The following is a 14,135-nucleotide window of genomic DNA, read 5'->3' as shown; positions in this document are numbered from 1 at the left end:
CCAATTTCATATGTTAAAGTATCAGCAGCATATTATTGGATTGCTTAAACAAAAAATGATGTTGGTTCCTGATTGTGCTGAAAATAAGGATTTACAGGATTTAATGCATTCTGCTGAACAGGTTGGAAAACATACTTTGCAATGTGGTTTTGATTCACTGGAGGCATCTTGCAGGGCTGCTGTCACTGGGTCTGTACTTAGAAGGCATGCTTGGCTTAAGGAGCAATCTTTGCCAGATCATGTTAAAACTAAATTGTTGGATGCTCCCTTAAATCAGGACCACCTGTTTGGTGGCAAAGCAGAAGAAGTTCTTAAAAAGATGGAGGACAAAGCTAAATCTTTGCAAACTGTTAAAGATTTTTTACAAGTGCAGCCTCCTAGATTTAGTAGGCATTGGCCCTCAAAAAACTGGTCCTTTCCTGCCTCTTCCAGGCCTTCTCAGTTCAAACCCAGAACCAGCAGTACACCCAGGCTTCAGTCCCAGGGTACGCAGAGGACTAAGCTGCGGGGGGCTCCCACTTCCAAATCGGGGAGTAGTAAGACGCCCCCCTATGGTAAGCTGTCTCAATTACTTAATTTTAAAGCTTCCAAGCACTTCTCAACTGACTGCTCCTTTAGGGGGAAAGATTGCTCTGCAAGCAAAAAACTAGGAACTCATTACCCAGGACAAATGGGTTTTAAACATAGTTTCCCAAGGATACAGATTTCACTTCCACATGTTACCAACCCTAAACGGTTGGCCAGATCTACCCCCAAATCAGTGGGCAGAGGCTCAAAAGCAAGTACTCTCTCTCTTAAGATTAAAGGCTATTCAGACTGTACCAGAAGAGGAAAAGGGACAAGGTTTCTATTCAAGACTTTTCCTGGTACCAAGAAAAGACAACTCATGGTGTCCTATCCTAGACCTGTCTATCCTAAACACCTTTTTGGTGATTCCAAAATTCAAGATGCTAACTCTTCACCAGTTGCTTCCCATGATAGGCAAAGATGCCTGGTTGGCAACACTGGATTTAAAGGAAGCCTACCTGCACATCTCAATCGGGGAATCTTGCAGAAAATGCCTACGCTTTAAATAAGCTTCATGCACAGTTCTCTGCACTGCCCTTTGGCTTATATACTGCACCCAGGGTATTCACAAAGTGCCTAGCTCCAGTCATTGCATTTTGCAGGCAAAGAAATATTTAAATATACCCATACCTGGACGATTGTCTAATTCAGGCAGAAAGCCAGGACATACTTCTGAAACATCTGGCATTGTAGAAAGGGTGTTAACTTGTCAGGGGTATACCTGAATCGAAAAGAAATCACATCTGGTACCCTGACAACAAATTATATTCCTGGGAGCTAGCTTGAATACAACTTTCCAGATGGCTTTCCTCATGCCAGAGAAACAAATTCATTTGACAACTTCAAACTAGTGGCCACAAAAACTCTGCTATCTGCAAGGCAAATACTGCAAGCCTTGGGGTTCATGGCTTTGTGCATTCTACTAATTCCATATGCAAGACTGCATATGAGGAAACTACAATGGTATCTAAAAAGCCTATGGTGTCAACATTTTCAGAATCTAGAAGCAATGATTCCTACCATACCTTGCCTATGGTTAGAATTCCTTTGGTGGGCAGAGGACTGCCACCAAAACAAGGGACTACCATTCACTCTACCCCCCTGCCGCCCAAACCCCTAACAACAGATGCATTAGACTATGCTTGGGGGGCTCACCTGGCAGGGAAGTGCATTCAGGGCAAATGGAACCCAAGTCAAATGCACCTGCATATCAATCAAAAAGAAATGTTAGCTGTACAGAATGCTCTGAAAGCCTTCAAGGACCACATTCTTCCAGGACAATTAATGGTAAAGATGGACAACACCACTGTTATGTGGTACATAAACAAGCAGGGGGGTACCAATTCTTACCCTGTCTGCAGACTAGCCATGGCTCTGTGGAACACAGCCTTGAGCTACCAAGTGCATCTACAGGCTCAATTCCTGCCAGGAAAACTAAATACACTGGCAGACGAACTAAGCAGAAATCTCATGGACCCACACGAGTAGAAACTGGAACCAAAGGGTTTCAACATGTTGATCAACAAATGGGGGACCCCAGATATAGGCCTGTTTGCCTCCCCCCAGAACTACCAATTGGACAAATTCTGCACAAGGACTCCCCACAAACAAGCTTGGAAAGTGGATGCTCTGTCCTTCAGCTGGAAAAATCCATCAGTTTATGCCTTTCCTCCTCTGCCTCTCCTCTCCAAAGTACTAATAAAGATCAAACAGGACAAAGCAAGGGTGATACTGATGGCACCAGACTGGCCACACCAACACTGGGACCCCGTCTTGTGCAGTGTATCACCGCTGGCCCCATGGCACCTACCTCAGACCCCTACCCTGCTGTCTCAGCAGGCGAGCCAGATTCTGCACCCCCAGCTTCAAACCCTGAACCTGGCAGCCTGGCTAATTACCTAAGCTCTCCATTACCATCCCTCAGTAAACAAGTGTTGGATGTCATTCTGGAGGCAAGGAGGCCTAATACTAGAAAATCATATGCTGAAAAATGGAAAAGATTCTGTGCCTGGAACCAAACTCAAGGGATGGCCACTGCAGCAGCCAATTTACCTCAGATTCTTCATTACTTAACTGAGATGCTTCACAAGGGCCTTTCCTTCTCCTCCATCAAAATTCATGCCTCAGCCATTTCAGCTCATTACAACACAGAACCACCCCTCTTTTCTCACCCACTGCTCAAGCAGTTCCTCAGAGGGGCCAAAAACTTAAGACCACCCAGGAGAGCCCCAACTCCAGCCTGGGACCTTAATTTTGTGTTAGAAAAACTCACTCTTCCCCTTTTTGAGCCAGCTGCAACTGCAGAGTTAAAATTCCTTTCTTGGAAAACAGTTTTCCTTTTAGCAATCACTTCAGCAAGAAGGGTCTCTGAATTACAGGCCCTTATGGCAGTGGAGCCTTTCACCATCTTCCATGCAGACATGGTGTCCCTCAGGACCAATCCCTCTTTCATGCCCAAGGTGATATTCAGTGTGGCTCTTAATCAGTCCATTCATTTGCCAACCTTCTTTTCTAATCCACAGAACAAATGGGAATGAATACTGCACTCCTTAGATGTGCACAGACAACTTAGATTTTACTTGGACAGTACTAAACCTCAAAGGAAATCTGAACAACTGTTGGTGGCATTTGCTGCAGGGGCAGAGGGGAAAGCTATTTCAAAGCAAATCATTTCTAAATGGATAGGTCATTGCATTCTTTTCTGCTATAAGCACCATGGAAAACCTATCCCACAGGGGACTAGACCCCATTCAATCAGGGCTGCATCTACCTCTACAGCCTTTCTCAGAGGTGTCCCTACCAGAGACATCCTAGAAGCTGCTACCTGGAGTTCTGTACATACTTTCACCAAGCATTACCATTTGCCAATTTTCTCTAAATCCAGAGCTGGCTTTGCCACTGCAGTCCTGCAGGGCCTTATAGCTGGTCCTAATGCTATCTAAATTTCTCCTCCCATCCTTAGCTTTGGGAATCTACCCAAATGTAATAACTGCAACAGTGAAACATGAAGAACATAGTACAGTTGTATACACTTACGATAAATGTAGATGTTTGAGTGTATTCACTGTTGCAGTCCTGGTTACCTTCCCTTCAGCCCCCTGACTTCTTTTGGCTATACCTCTATTCTCCTCTACTATACTTAAAAGCTTTTTGGTGTATTTGCTTTTTTTCTGGAGGCATAACCTTGTATATTTATATTTAATTGTTTCCCATTATGGGGAGGCACCTGACATCTGGGACAAGAAAAACTGATGTAATTGTATTGGCTGCATGCTTTAAACACCTGACTACCTGAAGTCATGGAAGATGAGACAGCAACTGATGCAGGACCCCAGACTATGATAATCAGGCCGACTGAGGGCTACTGCAGGCAGATAACCCAAATGTGATGACTGCAACAGTGAATACACTCGAACATCTACATTTATGGTAAGTATACACAACTGTACTTTTCACTGGATGTGATGAAAGGCTATATACCATTACATAGACTATTTTACCTTTATTGCTTAAGTGTTATTTTACATGAGCTACATGGATTTGAGCTGTATTGAAATAGAACTTTTCATGGTTAAAAGAAATTAATAATTACTGCATGTCATACTGTGTCTGAGAATAAAATGGTGGAGAAACAATGTGTGAAAAGTTGTTGTTAAAAACATACAACAGACCTATGGAAATTAATGGATACTTTCAATATATAAAACATATTATGTAACTGGACCATGTAATAAGAAAAATATTTTGTAATAAGATATGCTAAGAATAATGAGTGAATGATACAAGAGACTTTGTTTAACAATTGCATATTGGGTGTGATTAAAATATCACACATGTAAACGTTTGTTGTTTCTTCCTCTTAGCTGTCATACTCTATGGTATATAAAAGACAGGTAGAAAAAATTGGGTCAATATCAATTTGCTGAAGGTTCAATTCCTTGCATCCTTCTTTGACCCTAAACGAATGAACGTTCAGTTCTGCAAATGTTCACATCAAAAAAATATTTCACCAGGGAAAGGAATCACTTGGCCAACACTACACCGAATGGCAAACCCACCCAGGTGGGGGGGTTGTTCCCCCCCCAAACCCCCTTAACTATATATGCCATCTCCAAGATTGCACTACAGTGGGGAAAAGGCAATTTTGTGAGGCAATTTTGTGCTGTTGACCAACTGCTTCCTTTCTTTACTTAAATCTTTAATGGATGTGAACGTTCGGTGGTTCTGGGTTGATAGAAAAATTTTTGCGGAAGTGAGCCTCTGACAAAGACCAGAAAAAAACTGGTAAACAATGAAATTAAAATAATATTATTTTTCTACATAAATTAAACTTTCTTCGTATGCTATACTGAAAGTTATCAGATATTAAACAATAACTATTCTGATTTACATCAGTAAATGCTATCACATTTTTAATATCCACAAGAATGTCTACTAATTCAAGCAAGAAAAATTAGTAAAATGTTTAGCTATATGATGGATCCCATATTATTTGAGATACATTCTATGCCAATTTGTTTTTATCCAAGTTTTTATGTCTTTATTTAGCTTTTAAATTATGTTGGTATTTGATATTTTTATGCATTTTTTAAATATTTTCTGTACTGGACTTTTTCATTTTATTACTGCTTTAGTGGGACTTGCAGACACCTTTTGCTGTACAGTGTATGTTCTGCATATCTGCAAAGGCAGATGCTATAAACATACCCAGAACAGAGAGAGGGACTGAAAATACGAGACCTGTTTTATTTAGGAACAGAGGTAAAGTTTCAATTCTCAGCCCACAAAAGACTCAGAGAATAATTTGAGGGCAGTAGAAGTACGAGCGGATATACACAAGGTGAAAGAAGTACCCGCTAATATTAATAGAATCGTGAATGAGAGTGTTCGTTTTTCGAATGAAGGAATCACAAACGAGTTAGAAGAGATAGACAATGATGTGAAAGAAAGAATGCAGCCGAATAATGATGACCCGTTACAAAAGGATGTTGTTGAACAAAATGGGATATCAAGAGGGGCTATTCCTAAGCAAGGAGTGATACATCAGCCAATTCTACACCAGCTCCCTTTTTTAATACATACCAAAGGGGCTCACACCTTTAAGCAGAGACAGGAAGAAGAGAAGAATACAATAAGAAATAAGACTAGTCATATAGTGGTGAATCTATCTAATGAGAACTTATCAAAAGAACAGCTTAGTATCTTGGAAAAAAGGTTTAAGTTTTATTCCTTCCTTCCACTCATAACCAGATGAATTTATCATCGATTTAAAGTGTTTTGGGAGAAATGTGACTTTCAAACACCTTTTCGGGAATAATATGGAAACAGCAATACCAAGTAAGAAATGTAAAAAAACGAGCTTCTTTGTACCATTATGTCATCCCACTGTAGACTTATTTTTGAAAATTTGTGAAAATTATATTTTTGAAAGCAGAGTAAGAGGAAAAAGACACTATGAAAATATGTCAAGGGAGGAACACTTGGCACTTGTAGAGCTACAAAAGAGAAAATACATTATTTTTAAACTTGCGGACAAAGGAGGGGCTATTGTTGTACTCAGTACTGAGTGTTATGTTAAGAAGATGGAAGAGATGCTTAGTGACAGGACCACCTATCATGTGATTAACAAAAGGGAACTTAATGTGCTTATAATGAACATAAGGGATACACTTTATGAGAAGCTGATGGATCATACTATGGAGAAAGATCTTTATGACTTTTTTGATGTTGAATACCCCACTATACCGACTATACGTGGACTACCAAAAATCCACAAATGCTGTCAGGATCCCCCAATGCACCCAATAGTAGTGGGCAGAGGGTGGATAATGGAACCAATATTGGTCTATCTAGAAGGAGAGCTGAAGCAACTTTTACCAAGAGCTCACACAGTTATTCAGGACACAGCAGACCTTTTGACTCAGCTATATACAATTAATGAGAGAAGAGACAACTATGGAGAGTTGCTGTTAGTTACAGTAGATGTAAATTTTATTTACCTCTATCCTGAATAAATATGGGATAGAGGCAATTTGAGCCTTTTTAAGCAAAGAAGGAAAAGAGGCCAGTCTAATATGCTCATTATTGCAAATAGTTTTGGAGAACAATGCCTTTTTAAATGGGAATACATACTATTGACAAAAGTGGGGGGGTTGTCATGGGTACCCCCTGTGTCATTAGTTATGCAAACCTGGTACTGGCACAATGGGAGAAGGAATGGATGTTGCACATGGACTATTTGTGGAAGGATAACATTGTACTATATAATAGATTTGTGGATGACACTCTCATTTTGTGGAAAGGGGATGAGTTTTCAGTGAAGGATTTTATAAGGTTTTTGACCAACACGACTAGCTTTTTGTGGTTTGATTTACTCTGTTCCAAAAAGGAGAGAGAATTTTTGGATGTGAAGATTTTCCTAGATGTCGAAGGTATCAGCACTTCACTTTATAGAAAACCGATGTGGAGGAACCACATGTTACACTATCCAAGGCATGTGTTTCGCAATATAGTGGACAATCAAAGAGTTCGTATCTCTAAATTATGTACAGTAGAAGAGGTGTTCAAGGAGGAAGAGAGGAAATTGAATGACAATTTCCTGGAAAGAGGGTATCGAATGAAAGAACTAGAGCTCAGAGAAAATGAACTGCATGAATTGTGTATCTCGAAAGGAAAGCCCTATTACTCTAGTCAATTGGGCACTTTGAAAAGAAAAACTAGAGCACAAGATAGAGGAAGGACCTTGAAATGTAATATTACATATAGCTCTGACCATGCAAATGTATGTGAAATTATAAGAAAGCATTGGTCAATTTTGACTTCGGATGTGAGAATCAAGGAGATAGTTGGGAAATATCCTAGTTTTACTTTCAAAAACAGAAAAAACTTGAAGAGACTTCTATGTAATAGAAAGGAATTTGACACCTGTCTGGATAAGAGTATGTAGGAAAGAGCTTGTTATGAAGGAACATGAAAATGTGGCTTCTGTAGTTCTTGTAAAGTTATTGTTTTGTTTGTTTGTTTCTTTTGGCTTTTCCTAGTTAGGGGTCGCCACAGCGGAACTCCGGTCCGCTAATGATTGGCAGTTGATTTTTACGTACTGGCTTGCCAGGCCTGACACACAACCTTCAACGAAGGTTCACCCATTCACGCATGTCTCCACGCAGAAGACGCTCTAGCTGAGAATCGAACCGGACAGCGTCTTACTGTGAGGAAACAATGCTACTGCAGCACCACCACCGCGGGTATAAGTTATAAAAACTAAAAATTCCTTTACCCATCCGGAAACTAAGAGAACATATACTTACCATGGGATAGCAAATTGTAACAGCAAGAATGTGATATACATCGCTAATTGTACTTCTTGTCCAGCCTTTTACATAGGCAAGACAAATAGAATGTTAAAGGAGAGGATATCAAAACATTTACCCAATATTAAGAAGAAGGTACAGACTAATGCTTTATATATGCACATTTCGAAGAATTTAGATCATTCGTTTACATTTATTTTAATCTCTGCAATAAGAGAAACTGCCAGAGGGGGAGATATTGTGAACAGAATGGAAGCTGAGGAAGCACATTGGATAATGAACCTTAGAGCACATTGCTATCCTGGTTTGAATGGGAGTGTCCCAATTAAACCTTTTTTGAAGGAAAGGAGGATCAGTACTAAATGTCAATCAAGATGAACCAATGTGATTGGCTGATGAATGGTTTTAAAAAACTCTCTTTGAATGAGATAGAATGGGATATGAAGAAGGCTTGTTTTTGCCAAAAGCGATTATCCATACATTTTGGAATTGTGAGTCCGCTGAGACAATTTTAGTGGCTAACCACGTATAAATCAATTTTTTAATGTTTTTTTTTTATTGATTTGCTATTTGATCTAATGCCCGCTGGTGATGAACCTACGGTGATACACCTTGGCTTTTTTCTGGAATAAACACACCCATGCGCGCGAGCACACACACACACACAAACACACACACACACACACACATGCTGTGATGCAGACAAACATGTTATTGACATGTATGATACAAAAGTAAATCAGTTGTCTGAATGCTATTTAATGAAACAGTATATTTACAAGCAATCTGTAAGAGAATATTGTACTGAGAAAATACTTCACTTTGATGAATCATGCGCAGCACACAGGTTATGCACTAACATTGTTAGTCATTATTATTTCAATGCAGTAGTGATCAGTATTTCCAGAAGTGCAATTATAAATCAAAATTGCAACACCTGAGTATCTCAGCATACCTTGTTCATATTCTAGTCAAGAACATCAGCATCAGCTTTTGTCAATACCACTTTCAGCATTATAAGTGATAATTATGAGCTGACAGGCAATGGTTTCAAGTGTGTACATTCTATAAAAGTTCTTAAAATGTTAAAATATGTGCCTGTTAACTGGTAATATGCCAAGTAGAGGGTATTTGTCTTTATGGTGAATGTTATGTTCTTCTCTGATGATATGACACAAATTCAATTCTTGCAATTAAAAACATAAAAAGTAAATAAATTAAAAATGTTCCAAGTCAGAACCACGGACTCTTACATGACTTTTATTATAAAACAGATTAAACGTTTTAATCCTTTTAAATCTAGGACTTCAGAATCAATGTTACCCCATCCCTAACTCATTTATATAGTCTAAAATCAACTTTAATTGAACACCATTTTAGTTTAAATTGACAGTACAAAATATTTAAAATCACTTAAACTCATTAAATGTCTCCACACATAAAACAAAAGAATAAAAGTAAAATGACGAAAAGCCTTCATAACAAACATTTTTAACACATATTAGCACTCTTATTTAATAGGGACTGCAAAGAAATATGTTTGTTAATCCTCAGAGGGTGTGAAGCATGTAACTTCATCTGCCATCTAACCTCCCTCTCTTCTAAAATCTCACCATTATCTTCTCCCCTGGGACTTGCCTTATTGTAGTCCAAAACTGCAAATTTAAATTTTGGAAATTAAGGCATACTTTACAATGCTTAAATAACGCATTATTTTCATTCTTTTTTCCAATATGATGCAAGTCTTCATAAAATGTCTTTCTTAATGCCCATTCCGTTTTACCCACATAAAAGCCTGGACACGTACAGCATTTAGCTAAATAAATCACTTTACAAGTCTGGCAGCTCTCTTTTCCAAAACTGATTTTTAAGTGATTTTAAATATTTTGTACTTTTGATGAAGGAGGATGCTTCCTCTAGATTGCTAAAAGTTCTTATTTCATTAGGTGAATTTTGATTCTAGCTTGGTAAATGATTTGAGTTTTGATGTTATTTTGTTTAACTTGACAAAGGGATAGCATTTCCTCCTCATATCCATAACTTTGGTGTAGTAAACATTATCAAATCTGATTAAGTTATGTTTAAACTTCAAGGGGTGCTTTGCTCCAGGCTGTTTTAAGTACTAATTCTTTATCAATGTATGATAGAAATTTTACTATTATAGACCTCGATGGAGATGAGGATGATACTGATGTTGGTTTCCCTATAGCTCTATGAGCTCTTTCTATGCCATAGGAGGAAACCCTCTTGTAAGTCAAAATTGTCAGGTATCCAGGAATTTAAGAAAGAAATAATGCCCTCACCTTCAGAATTTTCAGGAAGGCTAAATATTCTAATACCGCATCTTCTTTCTTTGTTTTCAAGGTCATCTATTTTATTAATTAGCCATGTGTTTTGTACAAGGAGAAAGTCAGTATAAAATTCCTCTTCAAGTCTTCTTTCAATATCATTCAAGGAATTTTCAAACTCAGATATTTTAGCTTGGTGGTGTTGGAGTGTTTTTTTTAAAGACATCAGTGTGTTTAAGGCAATTTTCCCTGATTTCTTGAAATCCATCCATTTTTAAAGATAATTCTCGAAGCGTGGAAGCTACCAACTGTAACTCTTTCGTCAAGGATGTGTCAGAGTGGGATTGCCTAGAGCTGTTCCTTTTCATCTGATGAAGTATCTCCAGATTTATTATAATGTACCACATTTTCTTCATTTCCATGTCTGCGCAAACCAGATGGCTATTCTAGTTCAAATCTGAGAACGTCTCAGATTTTCCTTATCAAACTATGTTGATATAGTGTGTGCAGCTTTACCAGGTGTCTGTAAGTCTGTTTGCACAGGTAGCACCTGTTGAGATATATCTCATCTTCTCTTTCAGTAAATATTCAAAGGTCATCTCTAACATTCTGAATGTTATACATGTTTGCTTCTTAGACTCCTGAGATGAGGCTGTACTTGAAATTTAGTAGCATGCAGCATTACCATTTCCCACCCCTTGCACTGCCTTTGCGTGGTAGGTGTCTTGTTTTATTGGTAAACACAGAGAAAAGGCAGTCACTTAGAGTTCCTGCCATTCTTTTTTTCCATATCATTGGATGCCAAATATATATTTTTATTTTATGAAAAAGGTTTGCATTTTTTTCTTCTACAGTTTCAGATTTTTTTCTCTTTCTTATCTGCTTGTCTCTAATAAACACTGTCAGATATTCATTTTGAATCACTGCATATTAGTTTCCGATATTCTCTCATGTCAAGTATTTAACATCTTACTGTTTCTTACTGTTTTTTATTTTTTAACCTACTTAAGTTCTTATGTATGCTTTCTAATATACATTTTTGTATCTATAAGCTATGTATGCATCCTCAAAAAAATAAAATCAAAAAGCAAGGAACCACTGGTAAATTTCTATAGCTTTACAATTTCCCATTTACTCTTAAGCTTCAATTACAATTCTTTAAAATAAACTTTTTATGTAACTACTACCCTATTTCTTGGAGGGCACAAGTAATGAATTGCTACTCTCAACAAATGTTTCAGTTACTCCAACCTAACTAAAATTGCCAAAACCAAAATGAAGAATTTTTGGAAGAGTGTTTTATCTTAGTAAAACTTCCTTGTCAAAAAATGCTTGCTTCATTAATTTTCAAGACAGTTTCAGCATGTATTTGGTAGAACTGAAATCATCTGCATAGACAGACTGGTATTAGATGGCATATGGCCCTGATAATGGAGCACATCCATTCAGTTTTCAGTCACTGGATGGTGACTGATTTAACTGAAGGACAGTGCTAGTTAGAGGTTGATTTTCTGTATCAGGCTGGGTAACCTGCAGTTTAGTGAAGGAAGGATGGAAGCCTGTAACATTAATATAAACTGTGTTGCTTACAATGAAACCAAATAGTTTGGAAAAGTAAGTAACAGAAGATATGTTGTAAGAGTTGCAGACCCATTTTTCTGGAATTCAGAAGTTACAGATAGACAGTATACTCTCATTATATAATGTATTGTATTTTTACCTCTCCAGTTTAGAGTAGCACCACTTGTCATGTTTCCCTTACTGGATTGAGATAGCATGAATGTTGTTTCTTTTTCAGTTTTTCAACACAAGCTGGACGTATTTTGACTTTCCAGAAATATACTTATTAAATGTGTTGGCACTTGAATTTCTGATGTGTTCTTGTACTGCATCTGTGATGGAAGGGCTGTCTATACAACAAGATACTGCAAGTGAGGTGATTTGTTTCATCTCCAAAATGTGTCAAATAAAAAGATGGATTTTGTAGCTGAAAATTGGATTAGTTTTGATTCTGAGCCAGGTGTAAGGTAACACACACATCTGTATAAGCTATGATAGGGTATATTGTGGCATAAGAGAACCTTGAGAGATTCAAAGAGTGGGAGTGGAATAAACCACTGACCTGAGTTGGAGTATAACTTCACAATGTCAGAAAAGTTGGAAATGCAGCAGCATTTTAAAGAGTAAAGGTTACAAAAGAAACTACTATCAGAATGCATTTACTTCCTTTACATGACATATTTATTTTAGCAGCCATCACTTTGTGAGCAAAAGTTAATCTGACACTGTTTTCATATTTGAATCAATACTTACATTCCTTTTACGAAGGAACAGAGAAAAAGCCCACTAAAATATATAACTTTTAAGGCAATAAAAAACCAAAAAAAAACTTGCAATATAAATAAATACTTGTTTTTTTTTTCAAGCATGCAGTTTTTTAGTATTTCATATGTGAACACATTTCATTATGCTTTGGAATGTCTGACATTGCAAAACTTGCAAGAATAAAACATTTAAAGGTGAATTTATGCATGTGGTATTAAAAAAATACCTCAGAATGCTTTAACAAAATGTATGTGTGAGGAGCTATGAAAAGCAATCACTGGCAGGATAAATTTTAAAGCCATACCTGCCTGCCATCAATAGAAGTGACAATATCATAAATGATGCAAGTGATTATGTTTAGTTACTCACTCCTAACAACTTCGTTAGGTGTTTGAGAAAGAATGTCAAGAAATTTACTTCAAAAGTTAAGCTTGAAAAATAAATTTCATCAAGTAATTTTGGGAGCCTATGACATAAAAATGGATATAATCAAGAACCTATTCATAGAGTTTACTTTAAGTGGTATGGTTCTATTACCAGCACTAGGTCCGTTAAACCTTTCTATAAATATGGCTGGATTTAATTACTTATTCTTTTTCTGTTTTGTTTCTTTTGAACATCAACCTCTTTTGTGTATCTTTAAAACTGTTGCTGTGTGGTAAGCAGTTTCTTTCATGATAATTTCTGTGATAATTTGAGCTATACTACATTTTTTGTGTGTAGTTTGAATGTTTCAGGTGACGCAGCCTCTGTTTTGTATTTAAATGTTTTGAACCTTATACTTTCTACGAATTGCATTGTTTATTTGAGATGGGCTAGTGACCAATCTAGGGTTAGTTTCTTTGCCATGTTCTCTCCAAGACCACAGTAGTCTGTGGTTCCACCATAGCCCTCTGATAATCTGGCAATGAAAACAAGAAGTCTAGATATGTACATTTTGTTTATGTGCCAAGATGAGATACTGAACAGGTTTTAAACCTGTTATTGTTTTTGGTGGCTGTTTTGTTGTTGAATATGTATCTGTCATAGTACAAGTTTGGCTAATATTTTATTAGTGAGAGTCAAGAATAAGGAATGTTCTAGAAAAAGCTTGTTGCACAAAAAGTCTGGTATATGAATGCTGCAATAATAAAATTATTTTCTATCCATTAGCACTGTAGCCATAGTGTTTCCTGAATTGCCGTGAGAATCATGCAGCATTCAATAGTAGTAAAAGCAATTGCAGGAAGTCTCAAGACTTGTTTTATGTTGCGAAATATAGAGCAAAGGATAAGCAAGCCGAACATGTCATTAGATAAAATTGAGATATATTGTAAGTAACAGAAATGAGTCTGAGACCACCACACATTTTTTTGTTTATTCCTGAACAAGATGTATCATCAAAGACATTTAAACTAATGATATTAAATAATGAAGATATTATTGCAATTCATAGCTAGAGAACTAATAAGTGACTGTGTTGTATATTTGCATTGTCATGGTAGAAATCAATTCCATCATCCAGTAGGTCTTACCCAGTTGATTCCCTTCCTCAATCCATTAGGTTCATTTGTTCCTCTTCTGGGAGCAGGAGGCAGTCCCTCTCCAGCCTGGGTGACAGACCTATGGGTCTATTCATTCTGTGACTGGAAAGCCTAGTCAACAT

The sequence above is a fragment of the Protopterus annectens genome, chromosome 15.part0, assembly GCF_019279795.1.
Source record: "Protopterus annectens isolate FY-2018-M chromosome 15.part0, PAN1.0, whole genome shotgun sequence".
NCBI lineage: Eukaryota > Metazoa > Chordata > Ceratodontiformes > Protopteridae > Protopterus > Protopterus annectens.
This window is presented reverse-complemented; position numbering follows the sequence as displayed.